This window comes from Octopus bimaculoides, chromosome 24 (genome assembly GCF_046866305.1).
Source record: "Octopus bimaculoides isolate indiv1 chromosome 24, ASM4686630v1, whole genome shotgun sequence".
Classification (NCBI taxonomy): Eukaryota; Metazoa; Mollusca; class Cephalopoda; order Octopoda; family Octopodidae; genus Octopus; species Octopus bimaculoides.
This window is the reverse complement of record NC_142951.1, coordinates 24,862,245-24,881,283: the sequence shown is the minus strand read 5'-3', so window position 1 is coordinate 24,881,283 and position 19,039 is coordinate 24,862,245. Positions and strand designations below refer to the sequence as shown.

At 35.3% G+C, this 19,039-nt stretch overlaps 1 protein-coding gene across 8 annotated transcripts in view; it reads left to right on the top strand.

Moving 5' to 3' along the window:
- LOC106878722 (uncharacterized) overlaps positions 1 to 19,039 on the top strand; it is a 145,563-nt gene that overhangs the window by 51,521 nt on the left and 75,003 nt on the right. The window contains exon 1 of one of the 8 annotated variants that reach the window (XM_089340933.1): positions 8,298 to 8,702. The exons of 6 other annotated variants lie outside the window; for them this stretch is intronic. The gene's annotated coding sequence lies outside the window, so the exon portion shown is untranslated. Of the gene's footprint in view, positions 1 to 8,297; positions 8,703 to 12,455; positions 12,486 to 19,039 lie in introns of those variants that run through there. One more of the 8 variants, XM_089340932.1, reaches the window with a different exon arrangement.

Genomic DNA, 19,039 nt, shown 5'->3' with positions numbered 1-19,039 from the left:
GATTGTTTATGTTTAAAATGACATTTTAGGGTAAGTATGAGAGGCAACATCTGGCCAGCTTGAACATAAAGCAAGAAAAATATTTGGGCTGGATATAGCTGGTTTAAATGCTTAAAGGATTAATGTTTGCAATTAAGTGGACTTTGCTAAAAGCCCCTAAGGACCAGGTGGTAGTGTTAAACCATTGTTGTTTTGTTATGTCTGTGGCCCTTGGACGGCCTAGGACTACAGTAGAAGACACTTGCTGTAGGTACCACACACTAGGACTGAACCTGAAACCATGGAGTTGGGAAGCAAGCTGTTTAACCATGCCGTCACACTTGCACCTACATTGTTTACTGCTATAGAAAAGATTCAGCTGTAAAACTGTTTGTTCCAACAATCTTTATAATTTATTTTCCATATATTCTTTACATGCTAGAAGAGAAAAATATATAAGGATATTTATATTCTTGAAAGACAATCAATAGCAGATAATTGCTTATTTTCCTACTGATAATGTGTGCACAAATTACATGATTTTATATAAAATAGGTATATTGGAAAATGTTTTTTTCAAATATGAGCTGACTGAAAAAAAAAAAAAAATAATGAACATGAAACATAATATAGGTGTGTAGCTTGTGCACACCAGAACTGATCTAGGAACATAAAGCCGAGTGTATATTTGTATGTTTCCTTAACCCTTCAGCATTTGCAGGTATGGCTGTGTGGTAAGAAGCTAGCTTCTCAATCACATGGTTCTGGGTTCCCACCTTGGGCAAATGTCTTCTGCTATAACCTCAGGCTGACCAAAGCCTTGTGAGTAGATTTGGTTGATGGAAACTGAAAGCCCGTTGTGTGTGTGTGTGTGTGTGTGTATATATATATATATATATATATATATATATATATATATATATATATCTGTGTGTTTCTTTGTGTCTGTATTTGTCCCCCATCACCGCTTGACAACTGGTGCTGGTGTGTTTATGTCCCTGTAACTTAGTGGTTCGGCAAAGAGACTGATAGAATAAGTACTAGGCTTCAGAAAATAAGTCCTGGGGTCGATTTGTTTAACTAAAAACCATTCAAAGTGGTGCTCCAGCATGGTCACAGTCAAATAACTGAAACAAATAAAAGAATATCTGGCTACAATATTTTAGCTATTTTATATTCAAGATCTGAAGTCTCACACTGCCCCTACAGTGTCATTCTAAAAGTAAATAAATTTATCTCATCATTGAAATCTTGAAGTTATGTATTGATGTATGATTAATTTCAAAATAATGAATAAATAAGCATTACATTTGACAGAGTAAAAGGGTAAAGGGTAAAGCCCCCCTTTGGTCATGAACGACCATAGGATTGCACTTAGAAAGTTACATTCCAAGGCACAAATCCAGCAAGGTTGTTTTATGGAAGACCAGCAGTCGCCCATGCATACCAGCCTCCCCTCTCCACACCACCTATGTTATCCAAGGCAAAGGCCGATACAGCTTGGGACCAGAGACTTCGCAACTCATTTCTACAGATGAGTGAACTGGAGCAACGTGAAATAATGCGTCTTGCTCAAGAACAAACACACAACTCAGTCCAGGAATCAAACTCACTACCTCATGATTGTGAATCTGATGCTCTAACCACTGAACCATGCACCTTCACATTTGACAGATTATCCGAATGCTAAAGGGTTAAAAGGAAGTTTTAGGGTTTTATTGTGAAGGAGCTACAAAAAGGAGGATGAAATTTTTCATTTCATCAAAAATTGGTTGCAGCCAATACCAAATATATTGGTGGTATGAGTATGCAGAGCATCAGGGAGCAGGAGTACTATGATAATACAGTTGAGGAAAATGCATTTGTATACTTCGTTACAATAATGAGAATGAATTTGCACATTTTGTTGATCTGTGCAGATTATGTAAACTATTCGACTTTTGATACCAATGTAGTATTATTTGTATGTAGTATTAGTATGTTTATTACTTCAAGAAGAAATCAAATTCTGTAACACAGAGACAAAGAGTCGAGGATGGTCTGAAGCCCAGCTGCAAAAATTACTGACTTTGTGCCAAAATTTGAAGCCTGTATTAATAGTTATTTCGAACACAAGTAGAAAACTTGGAGTTTATGGGGAAGGAGTTAGTTGATTAAAGCATCTCCAATTCTTGATTTGTAATTCATTTTATTGACCTGGAAGAATGAAAGACAAAACTTACCTTGACATAATTTGAAATCAGTAAAGAGCCAGAACAAATACCACAAGGCATTTTTCTCAATGTTCCAACAATTCTGCCAATCTACTACCCTTTTGTTAATACTGATAATGGTTGCAAATTTTGGCATAAGGCCAGCAATTTCAGGGCAGAGCGTAAAGTCAATTACATCAACCCCAATGCTCAACTGGTACTTATTTTATTGACCCCAAAAGGATGAAAGGCAAAGTTGACCTCAGCTGAATTTGAACTCAGTACATAAAGATGGGCGAAATGCCGCTAAGCATTTTGCCTGGCAACCTAATGATTCAGTTAGCTCACCACCTGAGTTAATATCAATAGCAACAAGAGTTCTTTGTCCAAGTTTTGCTGCATTTTCATATTTCATTTGATGTTAGGGACACTATCCATTATTAATTGCTGAACTGTTTCAAATTCACAAATTTTTCTTATTCTTTTGTGGTTATTGCTTTTGGTTGTTAATTTTCATCAATCTTTTTGTATTATTTTTGTATTATAATTTTTATTTTGCTTGTTACTGGTTACTCTTTTACTTGTTTCAGTCATTTGACTGTGGCCATGCTGGAGCACTGCCTTTAGTCGAGCAAATCAACCCCAGGACTTATTCTTTGTAAGCCTAGTACTTATTCTATCGGTCTCTTTTTGCTGAACCGCTAAGTTACGGGGACGTAAATACACCAGCATCGGTTGTCAAGCGATGGTGGGGGGACAAACACAGACACACAAACACACACATACATATATATATATATACATATATACGACGGGCTTCTTTCAGTTTCCGTCTACCAAATCCACTCACAAGGCTTTAGTCGGCCCGAGGCTATAGTAGAAGACACTTGCCCAAGGTGCCACGCAGTGGGACTGAACCCGGAACCATGTGGTTGGTAAACAAGCTACTTACCACACAGCCACTCCTGTGCTTTATTTTTTTTTTCTTTATAATTATCTATTTTCTTATGGTTGTTCATGTTTTTGCTTCACTTATTTCCAAACCTTGCCCAGTTTTTGCTTTGCTGTCTTCACATAAATGTCTTTTTATAATTTCCACAGTTAACACTTTCTGTTCTTAACTCCAGAACTTTTACGTCTTCATCATTTTAACTGTCTCTTTTCTATGCTTGCATGGTTTACATGAAAATACATTTGAGCAGAGCTTTTTTTTATGACTAGATGCCCTTCTTGATGCCAACTATCACCTGTTTCCAAATGAGATAATAATCCCACCTCCTGTCTGTTGAACAATGAACAACCCAGACATGGTTAAGTGGAGAACTGAAAATGACACTTTGAATGAAGCTTCTGTTTTTACTACTACTGTGCAACATGTCAAGACATGTCAAAAAGGCCCAGACATGCTTTTGCAGTGGACAGCAAGAAGACGCCATCTGTTTAAACAATGGGGCTTTTGTTTACACTCAACAAACACGTGAAGACAAGGGGGAAATCAAATATATCAAAGAAGTATTATTGTGTTGTGGAAAACTGATACTAACCAAATGAGTGGATATTGAAAAAGTATCTAGCATATTAGAATGATGTAACAGACAATAGACAATAAGAGTTTTTTGTTTTAGGTTTTAATACTTAACCATATTGACAGACAAAATTGTGTAAAATGCAAGGTTTAGACAGATAGATAAAAAGCAAAAATTTACTTATAATTAACTGATATGTACCATAAATCCTCGAGTATAGTCTGCCCTTGAGTATAATACGCAGGGGGAATTTTAGGGGGCTGTACCTCTGAAAGACCTAAACCTTGTGTATAATACGCACCTCTTCTCTAACTTGAGTCAAGGAGGTTGATATAACGTCCTTGGTTTGTAAACATATATACTTTATATATACATATATAATTGGTTTGTAAACATATATACTATATATATACATATATACTTTATTATTATTGTATTATCCTTTATTATTATTGTATATATAACAATGCAAACGTATAGCTTTTTTGTGCACTTTGCAGAAAATGAAGAAATAGCAATAATAACATCAGTGGAAAATAAATATAGCTTAAGGTATTTTCATGCCCGACATCACAAAATGCGTCTGAATAAACATTACCGGACTGCAAATAGAGACTTGGACATTGCTTTGAAAATATTTGTCATTTTTAACCTCGTATATAGTACGCACTAGGGATTTTGACCTTTAAATTTCGTGAAAAAAATGTGGATTATACTCGAGGATTTACGGTGTATATATATATATATATATATATATATATAGAGAGAGAGAGAGAGAGAGAAACTGAGACTGGTTTGTTCTTATATCCAAAGGTGTTAATGAAGCTAGCTAGCATCACTTTGGATATAATGACAAACCAGTAACCTTCTAATTGAGTCCAGACACATTGGGGTCCTGGTCACTGTTACACTAACTTTCCACCCCAAACAGTACATCACACTGTACCAAAGATAAATTGGTGACTTCTTTGTGCTAATCCATTCTTGGGAAGAGATGCCAAAAACTATGAATCCTTTAACAACATCCACTATAGTATGAAATCTTATCAACTACCAGGCAATTGGTGGTTCCTTACACTTGTTTCATTTTAGTGTATCCTTTGCTTCAGGACAGGCTACAATTCAGTTCTTCAAGGAACTGATATATGTTTCTCCATACAGATTCTTGTATCCATAAACTTTAACCATTTACCATTTAAACTAGCCATATCTAACCCAAATATTCTACCTGTTTTATGTTCAAACTGGCCAGATGTGGCCTCTTACACCAACTCTACAATACCATTGTAAAAATTAACAGTTAACCTCATAAAAATCTCAAAGCTACAAACAAGGTAATGCATGATTAATTCAAAACAATGTGAGGAGTGGCTGTGTGGTAACTAGCTTGCTTACCAACCACATGGTTCTGGGTTCAGTCCCACTGTGTGACACCTTGGGCAAGTGTCTATTACTATAGCCTCGGGCCGACCAAGACGGAAACTGAAAGAAGCCTGTCGTATATATGTATATGTATGTATATATATATGTCTGTGTTTGTCCCCCCCCCCAACATCGCTTGACAACCGATGCTGGTGTGTTTGTGTCCCCGTAACTTAGCGGTTCAGAAAAAAAGAGACCAATAGAGTAAGTAACTAGGCTTACAAAGAATAAGTCCCAGGGTTGATTTCCTCAACTAAAGGCGGTTCTCCAGCATGGCCGCAGTCAAATGACTGAAACAAGTAAAAGAGTATTACTTTTGACAGAATAATGTGAATGCTAAAGGATTAAATACTAAGGATAGATAAATATACAGATTAACTTGGGGAAAGTGCTGTCTGTTAGAGGCTATGGTCAATGCTATGTGGAAGGCAGACAAACACAAAGACATTACAGGACATCTACATTCAATGCCAAATGAAACAACAGGGTCGATGACAATGACAGCAAGTGTCATAAATCAACAGACTCCGAGGTCAACCAGGCAAATAGTAACAAAGACAGTGACAGGACCAGCAAGGAGAACAGCAGTTGAAAAGAGTGAGAAAAACAAAACATGACCTCCCTCAGTGATAGTGAAGTTTGTTTAACAATTGTCAGTTCCCCTTACTATTGTGTTTTGTCTTTTCAAGAATGGGAAGTTGTTCTCTCAAAGATGTGGTTCTCATATCAATATTTTTCAACAGTACTCTGGTAATATTTTAAAAAAGATTTTTGAATGCTGCATAGAAAAAATGTTCCACTTCTCAACCAAGCTGAGAAGAAGTCATCTTTCTGATCTGTTAACAAAAGGTGTTGCAGTTTCAACCATAGATCTGCCCATTGTAGAAGTTGTCATTTTTCATCTTCATCTTTCTTCAAGCTTCATTCAAATGCATTTGGATCGTGGGATAAGATTTCTTTTAATGTAATGCCACTTTCTTTGTCCTATGAATGAGAGAAATCTGATATTTTATGCTTCAAGGAATTGCATTGAAGCTAAATATATAAGCAGTTGAGCTGTTTTGAATTTCTGGTAGCTTGTATATGATATTCAGTAATCATTTACTCTCTCTCTCTCTCACTCACTCACTCACTCTCTTTCTCTCTCTTTCTGCTATTAATATATATTCAAAATATATGGCTCTATCTTGTAAATTGCATAGAATCTTTTATAAATAAAATCTATTGCACACAGAAAAAAAAAAAACCTAGCAAATCTTCAAAATCAGACTGAAAATACATGTAAAAACGAATAGAGTGCTTTTGTATGAAATCTAACACGATTTCGGTCTTATTATATGAATGGTATTTTCACTTAGATTTTTAAAAGTGGTTGGAAATAGTAAAAGAATTAAATAAAGTCAGTACTGTATATTTTCATTATTGTTATGTGTATTGTTGCAGTGGATTATGATGTTATTTACCATTATTATACTGGCATTATTGTTAAATTTGTTATGGAAAAGTCAAGATAAATTTTCATGAAAAAAGACAAAAGCAGTTATGTGTGTTAGAGAGAGAGAGAGAGAAAGAAAGAGAGAGTGTGTTTGTAACTATATAAATGAAAGTATACATGTTTGAAAATAAATTGCATATAAACATACAGAATCATTGTTTCAAAAAATCATCATTTAAGAAGATATGAATACATAGAAATTCAAATAGGATATTTGGTTGAATAACCATTATTTGATATGATTTTGTTGTAAATGATATTTTACAATACATGCACATGTTTGCACGCATGCACACAAACACACACACGCACACAAACTAACTTAGATATGTTCTTGTGAGTTCCTAGTATATGTATGTGTGTGTAAGTGTACACACACATGCATTATAAATTTGAATGGATGCATTCAGAAACTAAAGAAAAGAAAAAAAAAGGATTGGTGAATAGAAAAAGAGAAGAGGATGTGTTCCAGAAAACTGAATGGAGTGAGATATGGTGAGATAAGGGGGAGAGAGAGAGGGAGAAAGAGTGAGTATCCTATTTGTGAATGAGTTAAGATGAAATTGTGTATTATCTTGTTATTGATGTTGAAGCCATCATATATTTTCCTTTCTGGCTATAAGTTTGTGCCAGTTGCTGTCAAGGCATCAGGTGTTCTAGGACTACCCTGTACTACCAATCTCCTTTGCAAAATAGGGATAACAGTGGCCTGTGGAAGAAATGAGCCCCGCGAGGTGGAGTGGCTGTTGTAGCGAGTGTCCTTTACCATTCTCTGTGGCAACACCATTGCAGTCATTGCTGCAGGGCACAGCTGGGCACCCCACTTGTTCTGGGACGTGTAGCCCACAGCCCCTTCCCCCTCCATTTCCCACTGCTTTATCTTTTGTTTTACCTTTTCCTTTCTTATCTCTTGTCTTTCCTGTTTCTTTGTATCCTATGATAGTTGAAGGCTGTGAGCTGGCAGAAATGTTAGCATGCTGGACGAAATGCTTAGCAGTATTTTATCTGTTGCTACATTCTGAGTTCAAATTTCGCCATGGTCGACTTTGCCTTTCATCCTTTTGGGGCTGATAAATTAATTACCAGTTGCGTACTGGAGTCGATCTAATTGACTGCCCCCCCCCCACTCCCCCAAAATTTCAGGCCTTGTGCATAGAGTAGAAAAGATTCTATGGTGGTTGACTCTTCAGATTGAAAACTATGTTACTAACTGGGAAGAATAATGCACAGGTTAATAATGTTGAAGATGATTCTGTCTCAGTAATTTTGTGCATAGAAAGGTGATGGGGTTGTGCAATGATGTATTAATCAGGAGTTTACATTAGGTTTTGCGGTTGTTATAATTTTGCTCCATTTCCAAATTCTTGAATTTTATATAGTGTTGAAAATGTTGGTGAACTCAATAACACTGTTTGACACAATTTTTGTCCTTGGGTTACCAACTGTTATTTCCTATTTGCTTACCTCTAGAAAGCATGAAAAATGACTAATATTTTCTTAAAACTTTGCTTTTACATTTATTCAAACCCCAAAGAATCCCTCTCAACACTATTCCTGCTAGCGATCACAGGTTCACATATTGTCAACCACTACTCCTGCTCATGATCAGAAATGCACATATCGTCAGCCACTAACAAACATGTTCAAGTGGTTAAGGTCAAGCAGAATATTTGCTATAACAATATTTCTAATCTAGCAACTCAGTACTAAATCTGTCTGAAATCTAATAGAAAATAGGTCAGTTTCAAAACACTTACGTCCGGGACAGAAAAGCAAAGCTTGAAGAGAATAATAGTAATTTTCTTTGATTTCTAGATAGAAGCAAATAGGAAATAATACTTACTGACCAAAGACAAAAAAGGAAATAAGAATTTTGTTACACAGTGTAATTCATTCAGAGTATAGGTATTCTAGATAAATATTTGTGATTTCGTCAGGCAATGCTGCTAATGAATGTTTGGGTTTTCCTGTTGGTTTTTCTGGACAGTTCAAGGTGGAAGCTGCATATGTTACATATTTTTATGCTTTGATCTGTATGGATTTGGGTGATCATGTTTTAAAAAATGCTTGATAAGAAACATTACTCAGGTATGTTGCTTGAATTTGTTACTATGACATGACATGATGCGTAGTGTGATCATTGATATGTTGTAAATGCTTGTAATTATTTTTCTTTAGTGTTTCATGAGTTGTTTTCTTCATATTTGATACTATTGCCTATTATCTAACAAAAAAAAAAAAACAAACAAAAAACAAACCATAAAAAGTGAGGTTGATAGCCTTATGGATTTAGGTAGAGTTTTTTAGGAATTCCAGTCATGCCTTGCTTGTCTGGCTGATGACTTTTTTGATCTCTTTTCAATCATCATCATCATCTAGTGCCTATTTTCCATGCTGGCATTGGTTAGAAGGTTTGATTGGAACTGGTAAACCAGAGCTGCACCAGGTTCCAGTTGGCTGTTTTAGCTCGGTTTCTACAGCTGGATGCCCTACCTAATGCCAGCCACTTCACGGAGTATACCAAGTGCCTTTTACATGTCATTGTTGCCACAAAGTCAATCTCATCAAGTGCCAACCAGTCACTATGAGGTTGGTTGGAAGCAAAGTAGAATGTTCTGAAATTCCTGGACTGAAAGCTATATGAACTACAAGGAGGTATACTAGTATACTGCTACCTCCTTGTAGACGTATGGATAATAACCATGTGGTGTTCATGGTTTTCATGCACTTAGTATAATTTTATAAAACCCCTATACAAACACTCCTGTCTGTATACCCTTGTATGAACCTCTTTTTTCATCCTATCCAACTATGTATATACCCCAGATGTACTTGTGTTGGCATCATTTTCATGGAATGCTGGATTATGACTGTACTAGGAATAAGATGTGTGATAATGGATTACATGAAGCACCCCCTGGCCTCAACACCATCTGATCAATTATGCACAACACATGAAGTGATAATCTGGTTTACCTGTAATAATGCACCATTCAGTGAATGCACAGTGCATCCCCTATGACTGCTGACCAATTAAGCCTATTAACACTTTTGATACCAACCCACCTGAAACTACCTCCGGCTCTGTAGTACAAATGTCTTGTTTTCAAAAGTTCTGAATTAAAATCTCCTACCAAACCTTAATCACAACTTATGTTCCTAACACTAGCTTAATGATGACAAAGTTATTTTACTAAATTCTTTATTATATTTAACCCTTTCATTACCAACCTGGCTGAAATCGCCTCTGACTCTGTAGTACAAATGACTTGTTTTCAAAAGTTCTGAATTAAAATCTTCCACCAGACCTTAGTCACAATTTATGTTCCTAACACTAGCTTAATGATAACAAAGTTATTTTACTGAATTCTTTGTTATATTTAAAATTAATTAAACGAAACACAGCATCTCAACAGAAATATGGTAACAAAAGGGTTAAGTTACAGGTTTGAATGAACCTACATAACTTACTTGGATAGTCTACCTTTTCTTCTTTTTTGTGAATATACCTATGAACTTATAGCTATGTAACAGTGGGTATGCATTTTCAGGGTGGTGGAGTAGTGTAACTTAAGAAACTTTTCTTGCTGTATGTTACAATATTGCAGAGATCCTTGAACATATATATATGTACCAATATGTGTACCTGGATGCTTCAGTGACTGTATATGTGTATGTCTGTGTGTGGATACTTAGGTCTGGCATAGTGCGCATGGGTATTTTATATGGGATGTAAATGTTCATGAATGATAGGGTGAGGAGTGGGCAATACACCATATGCCACTTACCACATACTATGGAAATTCCTGTGAACACACAATTTGCTTGTTTGCCAGAGAGCAGAATGTTTGATGTTGAAACCATAAACTTGTCAATGAACTGACCATTTGCTTCCTTTGCCTTTGATTTGTAATGGGTTGCACATACTATAGCTGTTATTCTTGATTTTATTATTATTATTATTATTATTATTATTATTATTAAGTAAGGTGGTGAGCTGACAGAATCATCAGCACACTGGATGAAATGCTTGTCAGTATTTCGTCTGCCACTATATTCTGAGTTCAAATTCTGCTGCGGTTGACTTTGCCTTTTATCTGTTCGGGGGTCGATTAATTAAGTACCAGTTGCACACTGGGGTCGATCTAATCGACTGGCACCCTCCCCCAAAATTTCAGGCTTTGTGCCTATAGTAGAAAGGATTATTATTATTAGAAAATTACTATTTTTAAATCTCACAACGAGAGATATTCAGCAACAGTACTTTGGAGTAAAGATTTTTTTTGCCAACATAACATGGCAGTCCTGATTTAGGATGAATGTTGCTGTAATTTAGCCCCAGGAGACATCGTCTCCAGCTGGCAATACGACATGATCTGTGTCCTTATATTTTCAAACAAGGGAATCTAACACCCCCACCCAGCTCAAAACAATATCTATGTATTGCGATTTCTGATATTTTTAAAAAAAGTAATTTTCTAATTTATAAATCAGTGACTAGTTGTCACTTTGAAAACTATATATTTCAAACGGGAATTCTTCTGTGCTGATGAAGGGAAATAACCCAGAAATCACGATGACAATCTAGGGACATTCCATGACTACCAATGAGATTGATCAGGTACCGGACAAGGATTCTGGATTATTTTCTCAATGTTTTTAATTTTTGAGAGTTATCGGGTTCATTTTTAATATTCTCATTTGTGAGAGCAGTCGAGTTTATTTCAGATATTCTCATTTTAAAAATCATTTCCGGCTAATCGTTGAGAGAACGTTGGCGTTGCCTTGGCAGAGGTTTGCGCTCTCTGAGTGCTCTTGTTATTATTATTCATTATTATTATTATTGTCATTGTTACTGTGGCCGGTATTGTTGTTGTTGATGTTGTCCCCATCATTGAGTCCACATGATTCTGGTTATCAATTTTCTTTCATTCTCGATTGTGCATATATAGGAATAGTTTTGATTGTGTAGCTGTATCTGCACATATGGGTGTGAATGAGTGTGGCCTGAACCTTTCTACTGTTTACTATGTCCTGTTGCTCTGTATTCCACCACTCTACTGATGTTGTTGATAACTATACTATACTTTATTTTTCTTGCTAAGCACTGACGAAGTGTTTGATAAGATTATGTAATTTTCAACCAGTAGTTATGTAATCCTAACAGTTGATTTATTGAAACACGTGTATGTTTTGCAAAGCAAAAAATATCATATATGTTTTCTGTATTTTATTAATACTATTACATGGCTTGTATTCTGCACATGAGCATATCCCGTGATACCCTTTGTCTGATTACACTGGATATAGGAGTGGGGTGGGGAACATACTACAAAGCCTGAACTTTTTATTACATTACATTTTATATTTTGTGTGTGTGCACGCATGCCTTCACGTCTGTGTGTATGTGTGTATATGCATATATAAAATCTTTCATAAGTTAAACCATTACAGAATATAAAGAGTTCCTTGTTAGAGGTATATATTGATTGAGTTCTTGAGCAATAACATTTATTCTATATGTGATGTTAGTTAATCAATAAATACATTTCCCTCTCTTTTTTTTTTTTTCCTGATATGTCTAAGTGGAAACTACTTATATTTTATCATTTGTTTACATCTCTCTGAAACATATTCCAGTTGTGAATATCTACTTATTGATTTGTTTGTGTATGGAACCTAATTAGATTACTTTGTATTTTCAACTTTTTTTTTTTGGTGAAATTTAATTAAGAAATTTGTACTTTCCATCAAAATGAAAAGCATTTACAATATTATTAACCTTTTCCAAATCATAACTTTTTCAAATTGATTTCATTAGTTTTCCTTCCTATTTATTAGGTAAAAGAAACAAAATACATCAAAGTAAAGGTATTTAATAGTATTTATTTATCATAGTTCTGATATTTAAAAAAAAAAAAAAAGAAGGCAAGTTAAAATGTCATGTTCAGTAAGATACATATCTTAATAAAAGCTTTGTGAATTTTTGTTGATTAAAATTTATATAATATTGCGAATCTGTTTTGATTTTTTAAATTTATTTAATAGCTATTCAGGCAACTTGAAAAGCTAACCATATGTAATTTTTTATGAATATCTGACAACAATTTTCACGTGGTTTCCGGATTGTACATTCAAATAAGTCCTATTTCTTTTAAGAAGTTAATCTGAGGAGGCATATCAGTAAGCATAGCTTTATCAGGCTATTCCCAATAATAGAGGTTATGATTAATTAGGTTAGCTTAAATGTAGTTATCAATGGTTTTAACTAAATGGACTCTTACAGATTCTGTGGTTGAAGATCTAGAAGAATGCAATATATATATAAAAAAAAATAGATTCCAATTTTTAAAGTTTCTGCTCTTTATTTTCACAAGACGGCAGTGATTTTGTTCCTTTCTTTCAATTTATTACTTTAATATTATATTTTGCACTTAATGACTTTTTATAATCATGGTATTAATGCAGTAAGTAGATCATCGTTATCAGCAGCAAGAGCATTTATCATCTTGATGTTTGTTTTTCTGTACCAACTTTACAGATGTGAATTATAACATACTTTGAGCTATAATAATCTTTGGTTTTTCATGATTTCCACTTATCAAGTCTTTCTTGGTTCATTTCCACCACACTTCCCACAGATACACTTCACATCCAACTCCTGGGACTTTTTTGCTCAATATATTTCATCCATTCATATCACTTGTGACCATCTCATCTGCACACACAATCCAATGACTTTTATAATTATCCACTTGCTTAGTTCAATTGTGCTTGGTCTTTTCCTATCAGTTAGCCAATGCTAGTTTTCTCTGATCCTACTGTTTACTTTTTTTCTATAAGTCCATGTTGTACGTGGATGCTGAAGATGTGACAACTGAACGTTTTACTCAATCTTAGGAACAAGCTGACTTAAGTTAGGAAATTTATATACTGTGGAAGGAAGTGATACAGAAGTAAATGAAAACCAGAAGTACAAGACCGCAGTGAATACAGGTCGTCGTTGACGTACAACCTATCCGACTTATGACCAATCGACTTTACAATGATTGGCACGCCAACTCCCGGCAGCAATAATAAATAGTCCAGTTGAAACCTAATCGGTTTAATTTCTTAGAAATTAACCCATCTACGGATGATGTCAGCTAACAAATGCTTCCCTTAGGAATGGTTATTGATCGCCACTGTGGTTATCCCAAGTGTTGGATCAATATCCTGTCGCAGAGACATCAAGGCACTGCTCGAGACTCCAAAATTTTTATCTAACACCAGTATAATAGTATAATACAGAATGCTGTGTGTGACTTTTACTTGAGAATGTATCTTAAAAATGTAAAAATATAAAACAAAGCTATGTAGACCTACAGGCCGACTTACGACCAAATTGACTTACGACCAGTCAGTCGGAACCAATTGTGGTCGTAAGTCGACGACGACCTGTAATGGGTTAGGAACATCATTACAACAGTTCATACACACATATCCATTTAGCTAAACTTAACTTATTTCTAGTTGCTAATTTCAGTGCTTTCTTGCCTTTCTGGAAAAAATTGTCATTACGCTAATGACTTTTCCTCTCATTACTAATTTACTTTCACATGGCTAAAAATTCTGTTTGGCTCACTGCAACAAGTATGTTAACTTATACCTTACTATATATTCTTCATGCAGAAGTTGCCTGTGAGAAATTCTTTAATGTCATTATATAATAAAAGTTTGTCAAAATAATTTTTGGCTACTATAAAATACTTCCACAAGGTAGAATTCTCTGGAAACAGTTATCCTGTATGTAAGCACTATGAACTTTCTCTCTTTCCTCTCTATTGCTAAACTGCCAAAACTCTCTGAAGAAAAGAAGAAAGAAAAAAAACCCCACACATTCCATGAATTTTCTTCAGGCTAATTATTTCTATCTTTAATAAAATGTCTCACTTCATAAAATGTTTCATTAATAAATCACAGGTTATATTATGCTGACAAGTCCAACTAAAAACTGAAATAGTGCTATACATGATAATCATGAACTAGAAATTCACAAATAAATAAATAAATAAATACATAAATTTGTGAATTCTATGAATGTTTTACTTTATATTTCCTTACTTTCAAATACAAATTTCTAATCCTAATAATTATGTAGAAATGATTACCTTGGAATAACTGTGTCCACTAGGGAAAAGACATGTAATGTTTAAGATAATTATCATAATGAAATTTATTTAACTTAAAATGAAAAATATACGAGATATATATATTATATATAACTCTTTCTGTTGTTTTACAGCCATTTCTGCATATTTGCAAGCATGGAATGGTGTATTTGATGATGCAGTTAGTTTTACTGCTTTGTATCCTGTTTGGTCAACGCCATCATCCTCATCATCTAACATTCAATTTCATTGCTGGCATGGGCTGCACCAGATTCCACAGTCTGTTTTGGTTTTTATGGCTGAATGCCTTTCCTAATACCAACCACACCACAGGGTGTACTGGGTGCTTTTTACGTGGTAACAGCACCCACACCAATGCTTTTTACATGGTACCCTGATTTTAGGAACTCAGTTCTGTTGTGGTGAGGCAGGTCTTCTTGAGTATAGCAATGTACCACATATTTCAGTCTTCTGTCATCTCCTTCATAAGGCTCAGTGTTTTGAGGAAAATTGCAGTTATATACTTTGCTGAGGACTTCATTGCAGCAACATTCTAAGAATTGAAGCTCTGACCATGTAGACCAACACTTTAACTTCACTATCATGTTTTCCTAATATTTATGTATTCTATCACTGTTTTATAACATTCACTTTTCCTTGTTTACATGAGTGAAACTCTGTTTGTTGAGGTAGAATTTCTTATTTCTTTATTGCCCACAAGGGGCTAAACATAGAGGGGACAAACAAGGACAGACAAAGGGATTAAATCGATTACATCGATCCCAGTACGTAACTGGTACTTAATTTATCGACCCTGAAAGGATGAAAGGCAAAATCGACCTCAGCGGAATTTGAACGCAGAATGTATATATATATACCGCCTGACTGGCCTTTGTAGGGTTTTCGAGCGAGATCGTTGCCAGTGCCCCTGGACTGGCTCTTGTGCGGGTGGCACATAAAAGACACCATTTCGAGCGTGGCCGTTTTCGTGCGGGTGTAGCCAAGACAAACATACACACACACACACACACACACACACAAATACATATTTATACACGATTGGCTTCTTTCAGTTTCTCTACCAAATCCACTCAGAAAACTTTCGTCAGTCTGAGGTTATAGTAGAAGACTCTTATCCAAAATGCCATGCAGTTGGAATTTGAACTTCTTAACTGCACAGCTATGGCTGTGTCCTTGCATTGCCTGCATCTATATATATACACAAAACATAAGTCATCATAAATACATATATAGGTGCATGGTTTCATATTTGCAGACATATACATTACTTTGTTTATCTTAAAGTATAAATAAATTTGTTTTAATGATTATTTGTTAAAAACAAATATTGCTATTTTGAAAATAGGAAAATAATAATTGGATGACCTATATAGACTTGTTTTATATTACATGCGTTACACTGTGAAACAAAATTTTTATTTATTTATTCTTGTGTTTGGTCAGTAAGTGTTATTTCCTATTTGCTTCTATCTAGAAATCAAAGGAAATGACTACTATTCCCTTCAAACTTTGCTTTTCTGTCCTGGACATCAATGTTTTGAAACTGATCTATTTTCCATTAAATTTCAAACAGATTTAGTACTGAGTTGCTAAATTAGAAATATTATTATAGCAAATATTCTGCTCAATAACATAGATTTGCTTGACCGTAACCACTTGAGTATGTTTGTTAGTGGTTGACGATATGCACATCGCTGATCATGAGCAGTAGTAGTGGGGGAGCATCATAGCCATGTGTTGAGGAGGATTCTTTGGGGTTTGGATAAATGTTAGAAAAGTAATATTTGAAGGAAATATGAGCCATTTTTTATACTTCCTAGAGGTAAGCAAATAGGAAATAACAGTTGCAACCCAAGGACAAAAGTTGTGCTACACAGTATTTTATGAATTAAATCTGCAGTGAAGGAGGCTTAGGAAGGCCTTCTGCTAGGTAAAAAGAAAGCAAAAATGAGGGTAACTGAAAGCTGCTGGCTTTTGAGATGAAGAGTATGACTACTGCTACAATTTTACTCACAGCACTAGTGGTTGAAGCTCTGAGGATAGCCAAAGTGGACAGAGATCAATGAAATCACTTCATTCTTAGAGCCATTAGCACTAAGCACTGATGGGGTAGGGAGTCAAGAGGCCAAGAGTCTCCTTCAGCACTGAGTTGATCAAACAGCAGTTCCACCCCATTCACCAACTTGCAGGAGAGGAGAGCAAAATATTAATAATAATAATAATAGAATGGACAACAGAGCAGAAAGTGATAAGTGCAGAATCTGTGGACAAAACAGTGAAACCGTATGGCATATTACCAGCCATTGTATGCCACTAGCCCAGAAGGAATATAAGAGACGCCATGACAATATAGCCAGGCTTGTCCATTGGACACTTTGCAACAAGTATGGACTTGACAGAGTAAAACATTGGTACGACTACAAACCTGAAGGCATCGTCAAAAATAGAAATGCAAAGATCCTATGGGATTTTATGATTCAGTGCTGGATCATAGATATAGCATGCCCAGCTGACAACAAGGTATGCAATAAGGAAGAAAGAAAAGTCGAGAGATATGACAGGTTAGCTTGGGAAGTTAAGCAGTTGTGGTCAGTGAAAAAAAGTAGCAGTAGTACCAATAATTGTCGGAGCCCTGAGAACAGTGAGCAAAAATCTCGAGAAGTACGTGGAACAAATAGGGGCTGCAATAAGGGTAGAGCACTTGCAGAAAACAGCACTGCTCGGAACCGCTCGAATACTCCGGAAGGTGCTCGAAAAATAAGAGGTGTTACCTTAGTTCATTGGTAGTGAACAGCTGACACTGTAGTACATCTCCAGTGTTAGATGCTGTGCAAAGGCAATAATAATAATAATAAAATATAATGATCCCTAACTAAAGGCAAGTGAGAGGTTGGAAGTTCCTGAGAGAGAGACACTCACCTCTCCCACAAAAGGATTGCCCTTGTTTGTAATTTTTTTAAAACTAAATTTTTAAGTTCTGTTTGACCACTCCTCCCATTTATTACATGTATGTACAAATTCTCACATGACTGCCAAACCCTTTTTTTTTTGTAACACATTTTGCATGCATGAATGGGCTTTTGTAGGAGGCAAATAATGAAAGCTGTCTCCCCACCTTCCCCCCTCCTCATTCACTTCCTCCTCCCCCTCCACCTCCCCCCTGCTTTACCTGCTTCACCTTTTCCTTCCCTCCTCCTTATAGTTGTCATTATTTTTATTAAGGCTTCCTGTTGGCAGACCAAATGCTTTGGGTCATCAGATGAAATGCCTAGCAACATTTCTTCTGGCTAATTATGTTCTGAGTTCAAGTTTCACCCTCTCAGGGTGCATAAAATAAATTGCTGTCTTTGTGCTAAAATTAGAAAGAATTATTATTATTATTATTATTATTATTATTATTATTATTATTATTATTATTTTTATTATTAAGGCTCTGAGCAGGGGCAAAATCATTAGTGCATCAGACAGGATGCTTAGCCCCATTTCCTCAGATTCTTTCATTCTGAGTTCAAATTCTGTCAAGGTCAACTTTGCCTTTCATCCATTCAGGGTCAATAAAATGAGTACCAGTTAAACACTGGGGCGTTCATGTAATCAACTAACCCCATCCCCCCTTAAAACTGCTGTCCTTGTGCTAAAAATTTGATACTAGTATTTTTTTATTGTTATTGTTATTACTATTATCATTATAGTCATTATTGTTGATGTGGTGGTGGTAGTGGTGGTGGTTATTATATATGTATAGAGTTCTGACCTTAACTCAGTTTTCAGTCAATGTGCTCCATCTTTTATGAGTTGAACATATTTGTTTGCTTTGTTCTCATTGAAGAATGTCATTTAAAAGTAGGTTGGTTAGCTATATTTAAGTAGTTGCTATGCTTTCCATAAAAAAAATTTAAAAAAGGGAATGTTTGTAGACTATTACTTTCAGACTAAGGGATTATTGTTACTAGTTTTGTTTTTAATTTTTGCTTTTAAAGATTAGTTTATATGTAGTTAGCTGTTGTTTTCTTTATCTCATTTTTATTTTTCTGCTGTCTCTGTGTTTCTGAGTCTGATGTTTTTTATTCTCTCTGTCCCAACACACACAAACACACGCACGCACACACACATACACACACACCTTGTATATATATTTCAATACACAAAGTTCATGAATAGTTAAGCTATCTGTCACTAATTTCTTTCCTAAAAGACCAACTACATATAAATAAACGTATGCAAGACAGGATTGGAGTATAGATATAAACTATT